This window comes from Podarcis cretensis (genome assembly GCF_951804945.1).
Source record: "Podarcis cretensis genome assembly, chromosome: 2".
Lineage (NCBI taxonomy): Eukaryota > Metazoa > Chordata > Lepidosauria > Squamata > Lacertidae > Podarcis > Podarcis cretensis.
This window is the reverse complement of record NC_137171.1, coordinates 42711196-42734532: the sequence shown is the minus strand read 5'-3', so window position 1 is coordinate 42734532 and position 23337 is coordinate 42711196. Positions and strand designations below refer to the sequence as shown.

Here is a 23337-nt window from a genome sequence, read left to right as displayed (position 1 = left end):
AACTTAGGGTTACCATAATGTGCCAACCAGGCTGCAGAGGTGTTTCTTCACGTAGGACATAATAAATCTAGATATACATTGCAACAATGCATGGCAAAATTGTTGCCAACTTTCATGACTTTAAAAAAGGATTGGACAAAGTTACTGACTAGTAGGCACAGCACACAAAAGCGCTGGGAATATTGCTATTTAAACACTTTATGAGTATCTACTAGGTATTAGGGTCAATCTGAAGCAGGACCACCTGGGTGAATTTTACCCTTATGCTTTTCATATAATCAGTTATCCATATATCCATATATAACCATATATCTTTATGATGATTTTATATAATCCATGCTTGAATCATGAAGGCTTTTGCAGAGCTTAAAGCAAATTGCTTAGATTTGAAAAATCCAAAAGGACCTCTGCCCCAGTTCTCTCCCCTTGTTCTTCTTATGTCCTCAATGTCTCGCCAACATAAGGGGGGAAGCAATAAATCTGATGTGCTGACACTTTCCTCCTGTCCAGGCAGGGTCCTTAGCAGCTAAAACAGGAAAACACTAACCACAAATGTCCCCGTATAGCAGATGTTGCGTAGGAGAGCTATCAACAGCGTAATGGCCGTTTAAAGTTCCTTTCTCCTTAGGTTTCCTTTCTTTCTTACCATAAAGCAGGAGAAAGGTCAAACTGATGTACAGACTGAAGAAAGTAGAAGTTGGGAGGGAACTCTTTACATGATCGGGGGCAAGGCTTGAATGCACTCATTGGTTTTATTTTTGCTGCCGTGTGCGATTGTATTCGATTATGTCATGTATGTACTCAGGTATAAAGCCTCAGGGTGCTAGAGCTGGGGCGCCCAGTCTCTGGAAACGATTCCACTGGGTCAATTATTGCTCAGCAATAAATATCACTTTCTTTTTCTCCACTGCTGCATCTGTCAATTCTTGGACACAATTTGAGTGGGTCACAGGTACTTTAAAAATCCTTGCAACAAATCAACAGGAAATGGCCATTGCCATGGGGTGACATCCAGCATCATGCAAGCAGATTCCCACTTGTGCAGCAAGACTTCTGCTTCCTTTCCCCTCACCCCATACGTACAACCTGAATGCTAGATTGACCTTTAGCTTAATTCAATAAAACAAATCATCATTCCATAGAAATTAGAAGAAGAAGAAGAGTTTGGATTTGATATCCCGCCTTTCACTCCCTTTAAGGAGTCTCAAAGCGGCTAACATTCTCCTTTCCCTTCCTCCCCCACAACAAACACTCTGTGAGGTGAGTGAGGCTGAGAGACTTCAGAGAAGTGTGACTGGCCCAAGGTCACCCAGCAGCTGCATGTGGAGGAGCGGAGACGCAAACCCGGTTCCCCAGATTACGAGTCTACCACTCTTAACCACTACACCACACTGGCCCTCTAACGGATCTAAGTTAGCTATGTTCATTAATGTCAATGGACCTACTCTAAGTATGACTAACTTTGGATACAACCTATGTATGCTATTATAGTACTCCAACTAATTGGTTTCTAGTGTAATCCTTGATATCAAACTCCTCACATGTGGTTAAATAATGTCTAGCAGGTTACAGGGTCTTGAATTGCTGGAATCCAGCAGAAAGAGATATATAAGAATGTTCTACCCTTTCTGGTGCTTCTAGGCCAGTGCTTTTCTACTCTTGGATAACCTTCCTGGTTGTATTTATGTGCCAACTTAAGGACCCTTGCGGATCAGCCACAAAACCCATAGATACATGCCAAAACCATTAATACATGAAACACCTATCCAAAAATCTTCCCAAACCTGCCACCCTCCCATTAGCCTCAGGAAGCAGGTCCAAAACATCTAGAGGGGCATCTCTACACCATGTCCCAGGCATCAAAAAACACTACATTAAGCAGAGGCTGTGTGGCATGAAAAAAGTTAAAACACAGTATTTGTCAATCAGAAATGGAAGAGGTGTTATAGTTTGAAAAACAGCTACCAACATGATCTTCTGAGATGTTATTGGACTCTAACACTGATCCAACCCAGCCAGCATGGCCAATGGTCAGGAATGACAGGGGTTATAGCCAAACATCTTGCCAGCAACACCTACCCTACCCTAAGTATTATCAGCTTTTATTTTTATTCCCTTAGTCATATACAGTATTCTGCAAAAAAATTCCTTGCTCAAGGATGTAACTAGCCTGGACCATGATGTGACACCACCACACAGTGTAGTTTTTAACCCCAAAAGAGGATGGCTTAATAACAATGCTAAGCCAAACTGTGCAACAGTACATCATTGGTTCAAAAAAACGTTTGTGCATAACTGATTACAACTACTATTATCAATTTGTTTCTGGATAGCAATTATATATTGTTACAGTGGGGACTGGATGGAAAGGGAAGAGCAGAAAGAAGAATGGCTCCCTTTAGAAAAAGTTCTCAAAACTGTTCAAATGGGCATAAATTGTTGACAACTGTGATCTCTAACAATGCTATTTTGCCTCCTTAAAAAAATGGGCAATGAGAGACCTAGAAGCCAGGTATGCCACCCTCACTACCTATTTACAGTCTCTTGAATAAATAAAAAGGAACATTTAGAAGTAGAAATAAGATTGAGACTGGAACGTAGAAAGCTGTCTTATACGGATTCAGACCATTGGGTCCATCTAGCTTTAACCACCTGGGTGAATTTATGTTTCCTAATATTTAGCTGTTGCTGTTGGAAGCTATGCAAATATATTCATATTTTGTATGAAGCTTTTAAATGCTTCCAGGTGGTAGTTTGGGAGTACTTGTTGATCTGGCACTCCTGTTTGATGTGCAGGTGGTGGCTGTAAGGTGTGTTTTCTACCAGCATTAGCTGGTACGTCAACTACATTACATCTCTTCCTGACAAAGAAGAACCTACTCTGTGGAATGTTTTGCCAAAATGGGATCTCCCAGGCCCATTCATTATATTGCTTTAAGTGGCTGGTGAAGACCTGGCTCTTTCAAAAGGCTTTTGGGGTTAATTATGTAATTTTTGCTGGTTTAGAGTTCTATGCTATCATCTTCCCAGTTAGAATTTGTTCTGTTGGATATTAACATTAGTTAGAGCATTTATGAGGCCATTTTTGTTTAAGTTTTTTTTTTGGTAGAGATGTCCCAGGATGTTTCCAAGATTCGCTCGTTTCCACTCAGCTTGCTAATTTCCAGAAACATCAGAATCTCACACAACAAAACAACATTTTACTGTAAATAATCAGTACAAGATGACTCACTCAGCTGTCATTGTACTAGTACCAAATCTAAAATTATTTTAAACTCTTTCAAACTATCAGCCATCCAATACCATTAACATACAAGAGCCTCGCCTCACAAGATAACCCAGGGTGGATTCACAAAAGCAGAACACCAAATTTTCATATACAAAAACACATTAAGTAACATATATACAAACACATTACCTTGAGGCAGAGTTTATCCTTGTCTGATTTCTCTCCTGTCTTCACTCTCTAATCTCCATTTTTTACACTTAACTACGAAGTGTAAATCTGCACAAAGAATAAAATATTAGATTAGTACAAAATAAAAAGAAATCAAGAAACAAAAATACAGTTTAACATTTCAAGTTCAACTTATGAAATTGTGAAGCATCTTTAAGCTCAAATCCAGCCATGTAATTTCCAGGTTTTTCACTATCTTGAAAAGGGATGTTATGAAGGTGAGAACTGCCTTACTATGCCAGCCCAAAAGAGTTCTGGTTCCATCAATGGTCAGTGAAATGCCTTTAGTAAAGCTTATAAGCAGGGTATGAACATATTCACAATATCTCAATTTTTGCCCCCAGCATTAAGAGTTAGAGCTGTTTTGGTAGGCAGCTGTAGATGGATGTAACCTCTATGCAGGACAATCCTATGTTGACCATTGTGGTTATTTGTGTTGACTTAGAAGTTACGGTTCATCTGCAGTTACCACCATTTGACACATTTAACACAACTACCAAGGGTAAAGGCTTAAAAAACGGATTTACTTGTCCAATACCAAACAGATCAGAGCTGGAGTAAATATAGCAAAGAGGAAATCATTAGTCTTTTTTCTCCCATGTTTCTACTAGACAGCAGAAAGGGAGGCCTGAACATTTATGTTGAAGCTTTAGTCTATTCACCTTCTCCATACTGTGCATGATTTTATACACTTCTTACTCATCTTTTCTCTAAACTAAAAAGCCCCAGATGTTATAACCTTTGCTCATAGGGGAGTTTCTCCACCCACTTGCTATTTTTGGCTGCCTTTCCCCCCCTTTCATAACACTAGAACTTGATGCCATCCTATGAAGTTGAATGTTGGAACAAACAGAAGAACTTCTTCACATATTAGAACTATGGAATTGCTCCCACAAGATTTAGTGATGGCCACCAATGTGGCTTTAAAAGAGCATTAGCCAAAGTCATGGAGAATAAGACTAACAATAGCAACCACCCACAACAGCTCTGTTTTACTTCCCCACTTGGAGGAACTGTGCCTTTGAATAGCAATTGCTAGGAATCACAAATTGAGATAATGCTATTGCACTCAGGTCCTGCTTGTTGGTACCTGACCTTTAAAGCCCTAAAGGGCCTCAGGCCAGTATACCTGAAAGAGAGCCTCCACCCCTATCTTTCAGCCTGAGGTCCACTTCCGAGGGTCTTCTGGCAGTTCCTCCACTGCGAGAAGTGAAGATACAGGGAACCAGGCAGAGGGCCTTCTTAGTAGTGGCGCCCTCCCTGTGGAACACCCTCCAACCAGATGTCAAGGAGATGGAGATGAAGAACTACACAAGTTTTAGAAGACATCTGAAGTTCCTGTATCAGGAACTTTTTAATGTTTGACATTTCATTATTATTTTTCTATTGCTAGAAGCCACCCAGAATGGCTGGAGAAACCCAGTCGATTGGTGGGGCATAAATATTAACAACAACAAGAACAACAACAATGCCTTCCCAGAGGCACCTGGTTGGCTATGGTGAGAACAGAATGCTGTACAAAATGGCCTGATGCAGCAGGGTATTTCTTATGTTCATAAAACCATAGAATTGTAGAGCTGGAAGTGAACATCAGATACATCTAGTCCAACCTCCTGCAATACAGGAATCTTTTGCCCAATGTGGGCTTGAACCTATGACTCTTAAGATTAAGAAACTTGTGCTCTACTGACTGACCTATCCCAGAGTCTGTTAGGTGATAATACTATTCTGCCTTGAAAACACATGATTTGGGTGATCATGGTTGTATTAAACAGCACCATTAACGGCTTTCAACAGAGCATGGCAAGGAATGACACCTTTAGAAGTATACCACATGCCCTGGGATAAGTTATTCAACTGCCAATAGTGAATGACTTCTATTTAAGGAGGAAACCAAACATCATATCACAATGATCTAGTAAACTCTTTCATCAACACCTTTTAAAATATTTTTTACCCACAATTGTGTCTCTACGCATCTGAACCGGTTACAAACTTTCCTTGAGTCAACCATTTATTGGCAATGATCCTGATGAAGTTAGTTATCTCACTGATTTTATCTGCTAAGTATCACTCAGAGAAACAAGGGAACCAATTACTACACCACCTCATGTAAACACTTCACAAGTCTGAAAACAAAGTCCCACTCCCCCCCCCCCCCATTAACCACCATGGTTTGGGCTGGTCCTACAAATGACGATTGCAGACTGGGATCTGATCCTGGTCTGCAGGGCAAATGTAGGCCATGTTTTGTTAGTTCCTTGTAACAATGAACTGATTTTCTACAAATCAGGAAGAAATTCAGTAAGTGGGCTGTGCTGAGAAAGAGAACTCATCCCTTTAACAGCTAGCCACAGCTTGGCATATGTAAACTGACCTTCTGTGTTTGATTTACTACTTTACATGTTTCATAAACGACAACACAGCAAACTACCATTTTGCTCATGACCAAGGCATGCACGACCACCAACACACGTGCTGTTTTCAGCCCTGGAAGGAGGCAGAACAGGCTTATGCATGCAATGACAGAGAACACAACCCCCACACAAACAGGGGGGTGCCTGTATTTTTCAATTTTCTTTCAAATTCTGAATGTTCAGTGCCACAAAAGATGCAACCCATTCAAAAGGAATGCACAGATATTAAATTTAAACAGATTAGAAAAACCTCAAGTACTTAAAAGTTTTAGCCATAGAAAAACACTCTGTATTTCCTCTGAAACTCCCGTCTGTTATGCAAATAAATTGTAAAATGTTAACTATAGTTCAGCCTTTCACTTAGGAACAATCTTTAAGGTTCAAATACACCAAGTATATCTACCAATGGAAAAAGTTTAAAAGAATTCACAGATAAATCCAAGTCAGTCTTACAGTGATTCCAAAGAGAAGATAAAGAAGTGCAGGGTTACTGAATTGTGTGGCTCTATTTGAAAGACACTTATTTCCAAGATTTGTATCTCACCATAGAAGTTGCATATTTTAAAAGTAATTTCTTGGCATCCAATGTTTCAAGTTTTCAACAGCTTGCCAACTAATAGGTCATATTACTCAAAAGAAGTTAGTGGAATTTTAAAGATGTAGTAGACAAATTCGATTTCTTGCAAATTAATATTTGCACTGCTTATCAGTCCAAGCTTACTGGCAGAATGAATGTTGTTCTACTTGTTTTCCTTGCCAGTACTATTGCTGCACATTTCATCATCTCTTCAATGTCAATCGTTTCAGTACAATGCTGCACATTAAGGGGACAACTAAGAAACCCAAAGCTGTACTGTTTTACAAAAGAAAGAGAATAGTAAGGTTTTTTTTTAAAAGCCTGTATGGACTTTCAGAAACAGAGGGTAAGCTCCATTCCTGAATGGGTGAAATATCCACAGGCTATAACAGAGCCGTCTGCCTGCCCACACTTCCATACACTAAGAGGTAAGCATTACAGTCAATGGGATGTCTCTGTGCGTGCCTCCTATCTCCTGTCCACTCCTTCACTCCTCTACGTGAATTCCTTAACAGTGGCACACAAAGACTCCTGCTTGTACACATTAAAAAGGAAGGTTGTAAAGCAGAATTCTGTTATGCCCTTCAGAGATACCTCCACTGTGATTGTGTGAGAAAGAATACACACTATTTATTAAAATATGACTTGACTCAAAACACCAGGCTGTCCCCCCATTTTACAGGAACATATCATCAACATTTACCCCAATGCAAAACTCACCTATGGATATTAATGACAAATGAGCTTACTGGAAGCAAGAATTAGGTTACAAATTGGGTAGTATTTACTCAAATATAATGCTCACTTTTTTGGCCAAATTACGTTCCAAAAATTAAGGTGCACATTAAATTCGATAGCACATTAGACTCGAGTAAATACGGTATGAAATCAACTCAAAGAAATTTTAATCTATAAATATTCACATTTTTAATCAACCAATATGCATAAACTTGAAAATGCCCCAAACCAGGAGTTCTAAGGAAAAAATCTAGGGTGGAAACCTACTAAGCTATTGTGCAAACAGAACAACTTCTGCTCCTATTAGGAACTTTTCCTCCCATCCCCCTCCTGCACCCTCACCCTCAAAATGTGCTCTCAATGCTCTGGAGGTTTTCCAACCCTCAACAGCACATCTGGAAACAATTGGGGGGGGGTGGAAGTTCCATCACACAATGAGCAGAATCCTTACTTGATTCACCCATTCATTTTTATTCATTAATAACAGGGGCCAGCTATATGCATCTACACCCCAAATAATGAACACAGTAGCCTTACTTGAACATTAGAACATAAGAAGAGCCTGTTGAATCAGGTCAACTACCCATCTAGTCCAGCTTCCTGTGGCCAAACAAAGGCCTGTGGGAAACCCACAATGACAAATGGAGCACAAGAATCATAGAAACTTAAGAGATGGAAAGGATCCAAGGGTAATCTAGTCCAACACCCTGGAATGCAAGAATCTCAGCTAAAGCATCCATGACAGATGGCCATCCAACCTCTGCTTAAAAACCTCCAAGGAAGGAGAGTCCACCACCTCTTGTGGGAGTCTGTTCCACTGCCAAGCAGCTCTTCCTGTCAGAACACTCACGCCTCCTGTGGTTTCTAACATGGAGTGTGGAATAACACAGAATGGAATAACACATGCCCTGTTGCTCCCCCGCCACATGAATTCTCGCATATTCACACACACAATACATATCTTACTCTAACACACACCCCACATACTTGAGCAACCCCACAACATAAAGAAACGCTCATATGCTGAGCAAACAGAGAAGTCCTCATTGCTCCTTCTCTCCTCAGACAGGTCCCCCCCCCCAAGGCCTCTCCACAAAGCTGACAAACTGCCTGGATACCAACTCCACTTAGCTCATGAGCAACAAATGGCCAGCTAAATGGGCCTAAAAAGGTCAAGCAGCCAGATTTTCTGTCTGGGTGGAAAAGCCCAGATTATAATAGGGTCATTCACCACTTATAACAGATCCATTAGAACAAACTCAGCTGATGTCCATCACAGGTTGCTTCCAACTTCGCACGTAAGCCGAATAGATTTCCACTCCTACAACCAGACTTCACCTTTCTTCTGCCCCCCCCCCCCGCAACTGTCTTGCACCCTCAAAATCTACCCAGGAACAGATCTGGGGGAGAGGCAGGGGCAAGGAAAGAAAGAATGACAGAATCATAGAATTGTAGAGTTTGAAAGGATCCAGAGGGTCCTCTAGTTCAACCCCCTGCAATGCAGGAATCTCAACTAAAGCATCCATGACAGATGACCATCCAATCTCTGCTTAAAAACCTCCCATGAAGGAGAGTCCACCACCTTCCAAGGTAGTCCATTCCACTGCCAAACAGCTCTTACTGTCAGAAAGTTCCTTCTGATGTTGAGTTCGAATCTGCTTTCTTGTAACTTGAAGCCAATGGTTTCGGTCCTACCCTACGTAGCAGAAGAAAACAAGCTTGCTCCATCTTCCATGTGACAGATATTTGATGGCCATATCTCCTCTCAATCTCCCTTATCCAGGCTAAACGTACCCAACATTATCAACCATTCCTCATAAAGCTTTGTTTCCAGACCCTCAATCATCTTGGTTGCCTTCCTCTGCACACATTTCAGCTAATCAATATCCTCCTTAAATTGTGGCGCCCAGAACTGGACACAGTACTCCAGGTGTGGTCTAACCAAGGCTTAATACAGTTGTACCTTGGTTTTCGAACAGCGTAGTTCTCGAACATTTTGGCTCCCAAATGCCCCAAACCTGGACGTGACTGTTCCTGTTTGCAAACTATTTTTGGAAGCTGCACATCCGACGGGGCTTCTGCAGCTTCCAATCGGCTACAGGAGTTTCCTGCAGCCAATCAGAAGCTGTGCTTTGATTTCCAAACGTTTTGGAAGTCGAACAGACTTCCGGAACGGATTCCATTTGACTTCCAAGGTACAACTGTACAGTGGGACTATGACATCCCTTGATTTGGACACTTTACTTCTGTTGATGTTGAAAGATTATGTCCCCACTGTGTTAATGGAATTCTATTTGTGCAACACTGGATTCCGCATCATCACCACCTCCTCACTGGTATACATGCATGCTCTGTGGTGTGCTCTGTCACTTACACTCAAGTCCTCCATCTGTTTGATGTTCTTCAACTTTGCAAAAATCTAAAAAATCTCCAAAACAGTCACAGGGTGGATGCAACCCATCAACTGCTTCACTCAGTTTCCTACTGACCTATTCCACCTAGCCACCAAATAAAAGCAGCAGACAGCTTTGTGCCTCTTCATTAATGAACAGTTGATCAATCCACAGATGCATGGATATGCTCTTTGTGGCGTGAATGTAAAATTGCAGATGAAGTTACAGATAATAATGTTCTATCTTGTTAGGAAGAAGAAATAATCACCTCAGGCAGTATCTAAAGAAGTAGTGAGAGTCCATGACCTGTTCACAGAAACTGAAACCTCCCCATTTCATGTTTTTCAAAGTGAAACAATTAAAGGCAAATATGTATGAAATATAATTGGCCTGCAAGTATTCTAGTTTTAACTAAGGGAATGTTATGCTAAATTACATGCAACCAAAATGTATGGTTACTGAACATTTACAGTGGTGCCTCGCAAGACGAAAAGAATCCGTTCCGCGATTCTCTTCGTCTAGCGGTTTTTTCGTCTTGCGAAGCAAGCCCATTGACGGCTTAGCGGCTTAGCGCTATTAGCGGCTTATCAGCTTAGCGGATAAGCGGCTTAGAAAAAGGGGGGGGAAGGGGAAAAAAGTCGGAAAAACTTGCAAGACATTTTGTCTTGCGAAGCAAGCCCATAGGGAAATTCGCTTTGCGAAGCGCCTCCAAAACGGAAAACCCTTTCGTCTAGCGGGTTTTTCGTCTTGCGGGGCACCACTGTACTATTATCTAATATACTAGCGAATTCCCCCAACAGAGAGAGGTACCAATGACAGACAGCTATGTTGTTGTTGCTATGATGATTATTATTTATTATTATTATTATTCTAGTTTTAGCTATAAAGAGAACTCAAACAGATGAGATTTTTTTATTTTAATCCAAGTGCTAAATTAATGTTATGAGACTACTTTGAAATTTTCCCAATTGTTTAACCATGGGATTGAGTACTTCCTTCCTTCTGACATGCATTTCACGTGCCAAGTTAAACCATTGTTAGGGTCATCCAAAGATACCACTTAACAAGTTCCAAAATGTTGTTTCAAATCATGGCTTATGTGGGATCCTAGGTTAGCTCTAACTGTAATTAGCATGGCTGCCAATGTAACGGGTAACTATGATTAAGCCTGGGAGTGGAGTGAGAATAAATACTCCAGAATCAGGGGGCAGAAAGACTATTCCATTTGACTGCATGGTTAAGTAAGTAATAAGCAGTGATAAATCTGAACTGGCCCTTCCTCTCAATGTATTATGTTGTATGTTAGCTACTTCCACAAAGGAAATCCTAGCAGTTTCAGACAAACTGGCCATGCAAAAGTCTAACTCCAATACTTTCCACCAAATAGGGCCATGTGGCTTGAGCTTCTGAAAACAGATAGTCCCACACTCTCACTCTTCAAGCAGCAATTATCTGTAGCAGGAGTGGAGGAAATGTTTGCAACAAAAATGAATAGATTGCATCACTACTTACACAATGAAAATCCAACATTATGCTTACAGGTATGGTATCACAAACAGCTAAAGATAGTGTTAATATTGTCATCATAACACTTCATTTCCCTATAGTTCTAAAACAAGTATAGAATGCTGTGTATGTAGTAACAATGCTATTGGTGTGCTAGCATGGTGGGACTCAACTTCACAGCTGGCTGGTGGAAACTAACACTTGCATACAAGATTCAGCAATACTTTTTAGACCCATGCCCAAAAGGCAACTGAAGTATGTATTAAAGCACTAATCAGATACACAATATGCTACTAAAACACACAATTTATTAACTTGCTCATGTAACAAGATAAAATTTTGACCAGTTACCCCATTCAAAACAAAAAATATTCAGCAGCTTGACATTATTCCCTATAATTTTGAAATGGAAATATACATGAGGACAAAGAGGGTGCCCAATCAAGCTCTGGGAGAAGGTAAAATTGGGCTACTGCCAGTGTTAGAAATTCAGATATATAAGCTATGCACCAGATGGCACCTTAAATCTAGCTTACAGTTGTCACAATGGTCTATTCACTAGAGGATTGAACTAGATGACCCTTGGGGTCCCTTCCAGTGTTAGAAACTCAGATATATAACCTATTTGCCAAACAGCACCTTAAACCTGGGCTGTAGTCACTACAATGGAATGTCTAGGTGTTGTTCCCCCTCAATGGGATGATGATTTTGATTAATTGCATTTTTATACTGCTTTGTATTTTGAAGAACAAATCTCAAAGTGGTTTACAATGTATTAAAACATCAAATAAAACAATCTGGAATAAAACTAACTCAACCTTCAGGGAAAATATTTCTTCTTCTTCTTCTTCTACTACTACTACTACTACTACTACTACTACTGTATTATTAAACATCAGTCATTAAAAACTTCTACTACTACTACTACTACTACTGTATTATTAAACATCAGTCATTAAAAACTTCCCTAAACAGGGCTGCCTTCAGATGTCTTCTAAATATCATATAGTTGTTTACTGTACTTCTTTGACATCTGATGGGAGGGCGTTCCACAGCTCAGGCGCCACTAACGAGAAGGCCCTCTACCTGGTTCCCTGTAACTTCTCTTCTCGCAGTAAGGGAACCGCCAGAAGGCCCTGGGCACTGGACAATGGGAGTGGAGACGCTCCTTCAGGTATACTGGGCCGAGGCCGTTTAGGGCTTTAAAGGTCAGCACCAACACTTTGAACTGTGCTCGGAAACATACTGGAGTCAATGTAGGTCCTTCTCTAAGTGACATTTTGCTTTCCCCAGTCGCCAACCTGGCATCCAGAGATCTCCATATGGTCACAACTGGACTCATACCAGTTGCAAAACGCGCCTGCCTAATTTCGAACACTGGACTCCCTACTAGCACTACAATTCTACGATGTCAACTACACTGCTTGCCTCTTACAACAATTCACTTATCCCAGTATGCATGAATGAGAAACACACACAGTGGAAATGGTATTAACTATGGACTAATGCATAGAAGCACAAGACATGCCCAGCCCTGCAGAGCTGCCTAGATATAAGCCACTAATCCAAATTTCACTCTCACATCAAACCAGCATGCTTTATATTGGGAACTGATACCAATATGCTTAACAACTATTCAAGAATGAATGTGGACATGGAAATAAACAAACAGCACGGATACTGGCTGGAAAAAGCTACTGAGTGATAGTGCAGAACTCTGAGAAGCATGGACATCTTTGTTCTCTATACTTCTTGGCAAGCAGCAACAAAAACTCTGCTCATTATACAAGGATTCATTTATCTCAAAGCAAAAATTATGCAACAGTCTGTAACTATTTGATGAGCATTTCATTAACATGGCCACAGGAATGGATTACACCTGAACAGAAGGAAAGCAAAGGACGTAGGCTTCTGAGGTAAGTCTGCAGATGAAGAGGCAAATAAAGACAGGTAGCACAAAACCATTTATAAACAGGGGAAAACAATGGTAGTTGCTAGCCTACCCTGCTACAATCCCAGACACATTCAGTAGATGACTTGATAATATGAGTATAAAACCAGATTCAGTTGCCTGCAAGGAAGACAAGCATTGTTTTTATTTATATTTCACGATTCTCAAGTCTTTCGAAGTCATGCTTCAGTTCTCTGTAAAGCCATGCTGCGTTCCAACACATTTCTTTGCTTTCGGGACATAGCGTCTCCATCAGAAAAGGACCTTGCACTCTGATTTCACAGTGAAAGAAAGGACTTGGACAGAAGGCATCAGAAATACTTTGCACCCCGATTTTAAAATATATTGGCAAACACAGGTTTTAAAATAACTAGGCCCCATAACTTAAGATTCTAGCCCATGTTTTGCCTCCAAACACCAGTTGCTAGAAACCATGGGAGGAGACAGTGTTCTTGTGCTTGAATCTTGCTTGTGGGCTACAGGGATCTGATTTGATTACTGTGAGAACAGGATGCTGGATGGGCCACTGGGTCTTATGATGTTCCTACTATTTATTTTTTACTTTCAAACTAGTGTTAGAAATGAGCCAGGTGGGTTTTGCGACTTGCGTTGTGTCCAACTGCGACCATGTGGAGATCTCTGGATGCCAGATGGGCGAATGGGGAAAGGAAAATGTCACTTAGAGAAGGATCTGAAATATTTTCCTTGAAGCTTGAATCTGTTTTATTCTGGATTGTTTTATTTTATATTTTAATGTGTTGTAAACTGTTTTGAGATTTGTTCTTTAAAATATGAAGCAGTATTGAAATGAAAAATATTATTATTAATAATAAATCCCACCAGGAAAAGGCGCATAAACATTTCGCTGTGGCGACCGTAACCTAGGTTTAAGGTGCATTTAGCAATTAACTTATATATCTGAGTTTCTAATACTGATTTTGACTGCTCTCTCAATGGTGCTTGTTATTATTATTTGTTTCATTTCTATGCCATTTTATATTTTAAAGAAAAAAATCTCAAAGAGGTTTACAACACACTGAAACACGGACTCCTTGGAGAAAAAGGTGGGATATATAAGCAATAAATAAACTTTTCTGCTTAGGAAAGCTGGAGAGGCCAGCCAGATGGAGATATCAGTCACCAACTTGGCATCCAAAGAGCTCCATGTGGTCGCAATTGGACCCGCACCAGTAGCAAAATGCACCTGGCGCCTGGCTAGTTTCTAACACAACTTCTCTGCCAGTGACATAAGCAGCAAGAAGCATAGCAAGGCAGCACTTCTCAAGAAGCTGAATAGTGGAAACCATATTAATGGGAAACTTTTAAGTATTTGCCTTCTACTTTAACAAACTATACTATAACACAATCACGAAGTGAAATATAAGTAAGAACTACTTTTTCCAAGACCATATTTGAATGAACTTCTACCTAATAGATTTAAAACAGATTTAATTACTCTTGCCATATAGAGGCAAAATTGAAAGCAATCTCCTTAAAACTAACTTATTTTGAAATAAATTATACTGATTTTGGTTGCATTCCTCTGATTCTATGTCAAGGCTTCCTGCATGGAGATCAAGCAATTCCTATAAACTTAATACAGATTAAGAAAGCACAAATACTAACTCTTTTGGAGTCAAACTGATCATTTATCTCATTGTACAGATGAACTGAAGAGGTATACTGGGTCTCATCAGCAGTGTTAGAAACTCAGGTATATAAGCTCATTAAACAAAGTTTCAATTTCAGTCACCAAAATGAAATGTCTAGGTGCCATTTTTGGCCAATGCGGCTCTGAAGTCTTTTCTTTTTCAAATGATGGATTGACTGTGATTATCTGTTAAACATCTGGCTAGTTCAGATGACAACCTTACACTAGGTTAAGAACTTTGAGAACTGAAAGAAGTCACTTTATCCAGAGACAGTCCACATACAGTGGTACCTTGGGTTACATACGCTTCAGGTTACAGACTCCGCTAACCCAGAAATAGTGCTTCAGGTTAAGAACTTTGCTTCAGGATGAGAACAGAAATTGTGCTCCAGTGGTGCGGCAGCAGCAGGAGGCACCATTAGCTAAAGTGGTGCTTCAGGTTAAGAACAGTTGCAGGTTAAGTACGGACCTCCGGAACAAATTAAGTACTTAACCCGAGGTACCACTGTATACGGTAAAGGTACCCCTGACCATTAGGTCCAGTCGCAGATGACTCTGGGGTTGCGTGCTCATCTCTAGGTGTTTGACCGCAGACAGCTTCTGGGTCATGTGGCCAGCATGACTAAGCCGCTTCTGGCGAGCCAGAGCAGTGCACGGAAACGCCGTTTACCTTCCTGCCGGAGCAGTACCTATTTATCTACTTGCACTTGATGTGCTTTCGAACTGCTGAGTTGGCAGGAGCTGGGACCGAGCGATGGGAGCTCACACTGTCGTGGGGATTTGAACCGCCGACCTTCTAATTGGCAAGCCCTGGGATCTGTGGTTTAGACCACAACGCCACCCACGTCCCTTACATATATGGACCAATACCTATTTTTCTTAATGTTGACAGACCATTTATAATGTAAAAATATTCTTCACAACTGTGAGCAGGGCAGTGGGGTGGCGTAAGTCAAGACAATCTACAACAATTAAGTGTAACAATGTTCACAGCTCCTGTCCAGGTTGCACAGAATTAGATATTTACAACACTGGAACAGCTGATGAACAATGTAAGTCCAAACAATTAAGGATAGAGTTCCTCTAAATCCCAGGATCTCAAAAACAAGCAAGAAAGTGGTTACTGCCTCAGAGAAGCATAGTGTCCAGCTAAGCTTCCCTTAGTACTACTTTGGGGAATACTGGCACTTTTCTCATTCATGTGGCCTTCATTTTACTTCTGAGCCAATACTGTCAGGGGGTGAGACTGAAGAAAGTGGTCAGGTAGCTTGGCTGGGTTCTACATGTGTGGTTAACAGTTGCTACAGAAGAAACTCTGGCATGGAAAATAAACTGGCAGGGCTGAAACCCACCTCAACTCCTACAACTCTCAATTATAGTGCTTGGTAACCGGGATAGTCTAACTAGTAAGCTTCCGCCCGCAATTCCTGGAACAACTTACTGATCAAACCTTTGTGTCCTCGCAAGATCATCTGAATGACTGCTCAGCCAGTCTCTCCCACTTTCCTTTCCCACTTCTCCTCATCTTCTACTTCTGCTGACTACTACCTAGACTGAGGTTGCTTCCTGATGCATTCCTTGTTCTGATTTCCACCTCTCCTTTTCCTTTCTAGAAATGTATAATGTCCAGAACAATTAAAGTTATTTGACTCCTTTAGCAAAATAAAAATGTATCCTTTAGCATATAAAAGTGTGCTGTTCAGTTACTGAAGAAAATTACTAGGCAAACATGATTACTCAGAATTAAGACCGCCATTTGATTACGGCTTGCTTCCAGGTAAGTACACACAGGATTGGAGCATCAAAAAGATAAATACCACGAGTTTTGTAGCAGTGTATGACCTGGTTTGTGTTTCACATTATGCTACAGTTAATGCTGGTGCATGATGCTCAAAATTCCTATTTTGCTCCTCCCCACACTAGGACCAACAAACCACAAATCTTGGCCTATTGTGTTGTCTAATCCAGGGCTTGTGGTTTGCACAAAGTACAAGTGATAGCAGAGTTTGTTCCTAGCTTACTGTTCATGGTGTGTTTTGGGGAAACGAACTAAGAGCACAGGTTTAGACAACACGTGAAGCAAAAGTTTGTTTTTATTGCTCCCACAGTCATGATCAGGAACATGAGAGCAAACAGTCTCCACTACCATGCTACTAGTGACATCAAACCACTTTGTTAGCAACACCAAAGTGATCTCCTCAGGGTGTAAGCCTGGGCAGTGTGTATGGAGATCCTGGGCTGGGCTGCCCAGAAGGCAAGACCTCCCCCCCCCCCAATTGCACCCTTGCTGTGGTGGTCCACAGGAAAGCAGAGCAATAGCTTAGCTGGAGGAGTTGACAGAGGAGGCGTACAAAGCACCATCCAACTCTTTCGGCTTTTTTCCTCCCACAAAGCAGCAGAGCTTTATGATCAGAGTTTTCCTTCTCTGAGACAGGCTACCTTCCCAGGTTGACAAGCCCCACCTGCCCCTCACTGCCCTCTACGGTAGGTGCAGAAACTGCATTCTTGACCACTGTACCCACTACTGATTTTGTCCATTCAATTCACATGTAGGGGAAGTCCCTAATTCACCTAAGGGTTGAGACTCATCAGCTACCCTCATCAGGTTTAGCCAGCCAATCAAAGCACTTCCTGGGAAGCAGCTGCCGCCGCATGCTAACAGCTTCTAGGAGCCACTGGTGAAAACTGAGTGCAGGGTGAAGACCAAAGGTAGACAAACTACCCCAGAAGGAGGACAACATGTCTCCCACCAGAGGTATTACTCCTCCCCCAACATCCCCTATACCCCCATACATTAAACCACAGTTAAACATTTACTAAGGTTTAACATTAGGTGTGAACACACCTTTATGGTCTGAAGCAGGCATAGGCAAACTCCCCTGAGCTTGCGGGGCTGGCGGCAGGGAGAAGCGGGCTTCTCCCCGCCGCCAGCCTCCAAACCACGTCGGGAGACAGCGAGATGGCGCGCTGCGCCTCCCCGCTCTCCCCGCCGCCAGCCTCCAAACCACGTTGGGGGACAGCAGGATGGCGGCGTTCCACCTCCCCGCTGTCCCCCGAGCTTGTGGGGCTGGGGTGGGGTTCTCCTGAAGCCTGGAGAGCAAGAGGGGTCGGTGCGCACCGACCCCTCTCGCTCTCCAGGCTTCAGCGAAAGCCTGCATTTGCCCCATAGGACGCACACACATTTCCCCTTCCTTTTTGGAGGGGAAAAAGTGCGTCCTATAGGGTGAAAAATAGGGTATGTCCACACTATTTCAAAGGTTACCAGAAGAAAGCAGCATTTCACAAGCAAAGACAACCATTTGTAGTACATGAATGTGTAGCACACTCTATACAGAATTGTGTCTTCACAATACAAATTGTCTTAAAACACATTTCACTCATTTTTTTAAAAACCTGATAATTCTGGGAACAACTTAAAAAAAACACAACCTCAAACAAGAGAACTGGGTGGAAATGCCTTATGTGGGAATGTACCATGCACAGTTCTCATGATCATACCAGACTGAGACATTGCTATTTAATCATAAGGTAAGAATTGGAATGGCCCAGGTGCTTTGATGGATACTTAAATATTTAAACCACTGAAGATTCAAGAAAATTCTCCTTTCCCAGCCATTTATTTATTTATTTTCCCAGCACCCACGCAAAGCTGCAATCGTATAAGTAAATCACATGTAAGTTGTGGGTCTAGTGCGTAGAGTTTGACAAACTCAAATGCATTAAGTCAAAAATCCATATTCCTAAGACCACCACTAAGTTCCACATAAAGATATACAACTGGTAGGAACTAAAGATGGATTTACACTCTTAAGTAACCATACGTTCTGCCAGAACAGTACTACAGTAGACCACCTGTTCTGAAGACTCCTACAGTTATGGCTGCATGTGCCGTCAGAGGGGTATGAGTAAGGGTCTCCTTCAAACCAATGAGATTTAAGAGGGCTACACAAAAAACAGCAGAGTTCAATTTATCAGATTATTGTGTGAACTGAATACAAACTACAGCATTATTATAATTAATATGTTATGTTTGTATACTGCCCTTCATCCAAAGATCCCAGGCCAGTTGACAAAAGAAAATGCAAAATGACAACAAATTTCATAACAAATCGGCATGTCAAAAGGATGCACTTTAGACACACTTCCACATGCCAGCAAATTCCTAGAATGCTGCTAATGCAGACTGAACTACATCCCTACCTGCATATAAGAACTCAAACGTGCTTCAACTGTATCACTGCCTCACTACCAGCCCTTTGCACTAAACTAAAGATAGCCAACGTGATGCCCTCCGTACATTGTTGAACTACAACTCCCATTGCTGACCATTAGACATTTTTATTTTGGCTAATATAACCAAGCGAAACCTCAAATAAATAAAGGAAATAAAAACTAAATGATTTAACCTGGGGAGATGGGAAATACAAGAAATTGTAGATTTGAATTACGTTATACACTGGCAAGCATACCTTTACATCGGTGTTAAAAACTGAGATATGAAAGCTAGCAACTAAAAGGCTCCTTAAACCGAGGTGATGGGCGCAACAACGGAATGTCTGGGTGTGTTTTTTTATAACAATAATACAATACAAATGAATGAATGAACTTCAGCTAAAATATTAAGTTCATTTTTCACACCGTCTAGTCCTCCCCCTGCCCACCCCCCTAATATTCTTAAGAGGGTCTCTTCTCCAGTCTTCATAGAGCAGCAGGAAGTGGGGAGGCAGAAAAATGTCCTCCCTTCCTTCCACTCTGTAATTTTAATTTGAAATCTCAGGTGCAGTACTGCACCCAGAGCTCAGAAACTGCTTGCACTAATGAAATTCCATCACAAAATGTGCCTAGAACAATGGGAATTTCAAACACTGTTTCACCTATATCATATCTACTTCGTGCATTATATTTTTCCTATATAGACATACTGACAAAACATGTCCACTTTTGACTTTCACAAGTCACGGCTTTATGCATTCTTGAAAATATACAAAAATTATAAGCAAGTGTTTATGAAGCAGTTTTTATACAAGAAAATGTATGAAGCAGCTTTTGCCTGATGCACAATAATATCAAAGGAAATACAACCTTTGATTAGCTGGAATTCTGTAGCTGTACAATTGACCATATAGTGTAGGCAAAGCCATAGTGAAATTTCATGTACTGTGAAACAAACTGTGACCATAAGAAATGTTCTACTGTGATGTTAGTTTAAGCTGTTCCTCATGCATAGCTGCATGCTCCATGGAGTTCAGATGCAATTTTAAAGTCTAACAACCATAAACAAAAATGGCTAGTGGCCAATCCAAACACTCCATAAATATTTTTTTCCATGGAAGCAGGTAATTTCCTTCCACATCATTATTACATGGTCCTGGGGCAGCAGGTTCACTTTCAGCAACCCAATCAGTAGCCTGCAACCACTGGTATAATGAAAGGAGTAAAATTTACCTCTGAAAGCAAACAAACTTATTTGACTGTCCCACAGATAATAATTCACCCCACAACTATTATAATCTGCTGCAGGTGAGAGAAGGGATAAAGAAGAATCAGGAAGCACTACACAAGAGCCAGGAGGTCATAATACAGTGATAACTGCTTCAAGAACATATCTGAGCCCAGTCTCCATATAGTTGGGACTATTGCAGCTGTTGGGACCAGAGGGATATTAATTAAATTGTGATAAACTGTTCTTGTTCAGTTCCAACTTTACTAAAGCACTGGCAAATGCATTCTCAGGGGGGAAAATCCTCTGCAAGAAACCAAGAGGGGAAATTACCATCATTACAGAGTAATAAAAACAACAACTGCAGGTCAGGTTAGTGTGAGACTCTGCCTATGTAATAGGTTGCATGCTATATCCACACTGATTTACTGGACAGCACAATTCTAAGCTTATTTATTCAGAAGTTCCACTGAATTCAATGTGGTTTACTCCAAAGTAGTTGAGTTTGGACTGCAGCCTTCTCCTTGAAATGCGCAATTTAGCATTTTCAGACTTAGTCCCTATTTCACTACTGCAACTGTATAACTTAAGGTGAATACTGTAATCACTCTGCCCCCAAAGAAGCCTACTAGCAACGTTGATCATTTTTTTTGGAAATTATTATAAACTTTATTAGGTAAAGGTAAAGGTACCCCTGCCCGTACGGGCCAGTCTTGACAGACTCTGGGGTTGTGCGCCCATCTCACTTAAGAGGCCAGGGGCCAGCGCTGTCCGGAGACACTTCCGGGTCACGTGGCCAGCGTGACATCGCTGCTCTGGCGAGCCAGAGCCGCACACGGAAACGCTGTTTACCTTCCCGCTGGTAAGCGGTCCCTATTTATCTACTTGCACCCGGAGGTGCTTTCGAACTGCTAGGTTGGCAGGCGCTGGGACCGAGCAGCGGGAGCGCACCCCGCCGCAGGGATTCGAACCGCCAACCTTTCGATCGGCAAGCCCTAGGCGCTGAGGCTTTAACCCACAGCGCCACCTGCGTCCCTCTATAAACTTTATTAGCTTAAATTAAAACTGCAATAAGACAAGCATTCAGCTAAAAGAAAGCAAGGATGACCGCTGATTTTATCACAACACGCACTATGTATATGAACACTTACAAAAAGCATCCAACATTATGTAAGGACCCATCTATACAAAATCCATTATCACCACACACAATCATTAAATATCCACTTATGTTACTACTAAGTGGCCACTCTCTGTGGACTAAATAAAAATTTTCAGTTTTGCAGTTGTTCTAACAAACGGTAGTCTGTTCTAATCATGATCCACTTCTACCTAGTGAAGCTTTCCAGACCTGCTAAGAATGCAGCCCTCAAACACCACCCCACTAAAGGCTCCTCATATTAAGTGCAGGGTTTCTACTGGACCACCCGTCAGATATCTGCGTTATAATCCAAATCTACCGTTAGATCCCACTGAACTACATGGCACCGCTTTAAGGCTTTTGTTGATTTGTTGATTTCGGGGGCAAAGGTTGGGAAGGGAGAAAGAGCCATTACGTGTGGTCCTCACAGAGGCACAAACAGCGCGCAGCCGTTTGTACGTACTTAAATCGGGCAGTTAAGGAATCGGCCCCCGGCAACGCTCCGATTCGGGTCGCAAGCGAAAGATCCGCTGCTGCCTCTGCACACCGTTGCCAACTGCGGCCTTGTTAGGCGGGACGCCGCTTGCCGCGCATCCTCCGGGCCTTTCGCTATCAGGCTACACAACAGGAAGCCAATAAACGTGCCGGTCCCGAGCCAGGAGACCAGCCGGCACAGCCCGCCCCCCCCCAACTCGCAGGGGGCCAAGGCACGGCCAGACCCGCTCACGGGGGGAGCCAGGTGGGGCGGCGCCGGGCAGGAGTAGCGGTCGAGCCAGGCCTACAGGAACCGCAACCTTTGGCAGGCAGGGCACGGAGCGGAGAGGCGGAGCCGCCTGCCTCGCGCGCGCCCTGCTCCGAGGAGCCGGTCAGACCGGCGCCCTCTCGCAGCGGAGCCTCCGCTAGTGCCGCCGCCGCCGCCGCTCCCCTCTCGCCCGCCCCGCCGCTCTCCCTACCGGAGCCGCGGCCGCTACTACCGCCGCTTCCCCCTCCTGCTCGATGACAAAATGGCGGCGGCAGGAAGTACCATCAGCACCCGCCCCGCCCAGGTTCGCTTACTGCGCCACCCGCGCACGGGATACGGGCGCCCTCGGCGGGAAGGCCCTCCGCCGCTTCGAAAATGCACCCCAGCCAGCGGAAGGCCCGATGTGCAAGGGCGGCGCGGGGGCCGCCCACAGCGCACCCCGGCCTCATAGCGGTACAGGCGGAGGGCACGGACATACTTACGGCAATCACGTACCCTTAAAGGGAGCAGCGAAGCAGCGCTTACGGAAACGGCGTAGCCACCATAAGCCTTCCACACCACCTACCGCAATCCGCGTAACCGGGCGAAATAGCGATCCACATCTTGTTCCCGATTAACCCACCGTGAAACTTAGCCGCCCACCGCGAGAATGCAGAGGGGAGTGGGGTGGGAGAAGTTGCCCTGCGCACGCACGGGCACGGGACACCAGGCAGCGTAGGCTGAGGAGGCTCGCGTAAGACCTTTGCGCAATAGGCCTCGACGCAAAAAGCGTAAGTCGCCTGACGCAACGGTCACATTACGCAATGCGGGTTACGCCGACAAGACAACGTAACTGAACAAGGAGAATACCAACCCCCGCAGCCTCTCCCGGCCCGGCCCAGCTCTTACCTGACGGCGAGCGGAGAGCCGGAGAAGGCCGCGTTGTCACCAGCCTCCTACCAGACCAAATCCAGCAAAGTCCTGAGTGAAGGGGAAGCGCCGCACTCCGTAGGGAGGGTCGGGGACCACGGCGAACAGACCAGGGCAGAGAGCGACGGGCAGCGGGACCAGCAACGGCGGGGCTGCACTGACCTCACCACGCAGCGCGTTACGTCACCACGCAACAAGCCACGCCTCGCGCAGGGCACAGGACTTCGAATCCAAGGTTCCCTTACCTCACGGCCACGCCCCTTCGAGTAAGGAGCCCTCCGAGTGGGCGCCGGGAGGAGCGCTTCTCAGTCCCGCCAGGGAGACGGCGCGTGAGGGGTATCGTAAGGCAAGCGGGAGAGGGAAGGAAGCTGCGTCGCCGCCGCCGCCTCGCAAGAGAATGATGGTGCTTGGGAGA

At 43.2% G+C, this 23337-nt stretch overlaps 1 protein-coding gene across 5 annotated transcripts in view; it reads right to left on the bottom strand.

Moving 5' to 3' along the window:
* Positions 1-23097, bottom strand: part of BRD4 (bromodomain containing 4) — a 69783-nt gene extending 46686 nt beyond the window's left edge. For 2 of the 5 annotated variants that reach the window (XM_079965902.1, XM_079965906.1), the window contains exons 1-2: positions 22902-23097; positions 3419-3505 (exon numbers count right to left, since the gene is read on the bottom strand). The gene's annotated coding sequence lies outside the window, so the exon portion shown is untranslated. Of the gene's footprint in view, positions 1-3418; positions 3506-21734; positions 21982-22224; positions 22274-22327; positions 22429-22901 lie in introns of those variants that run through there. The other 3 variants (XM_079965905.1, XM_079965904.1, XM_079965903.1) reach the window with 3 other exon arrangements.
* Between the last annotated feature and the right edge of the window lie 240 nt (positions 23098-23337).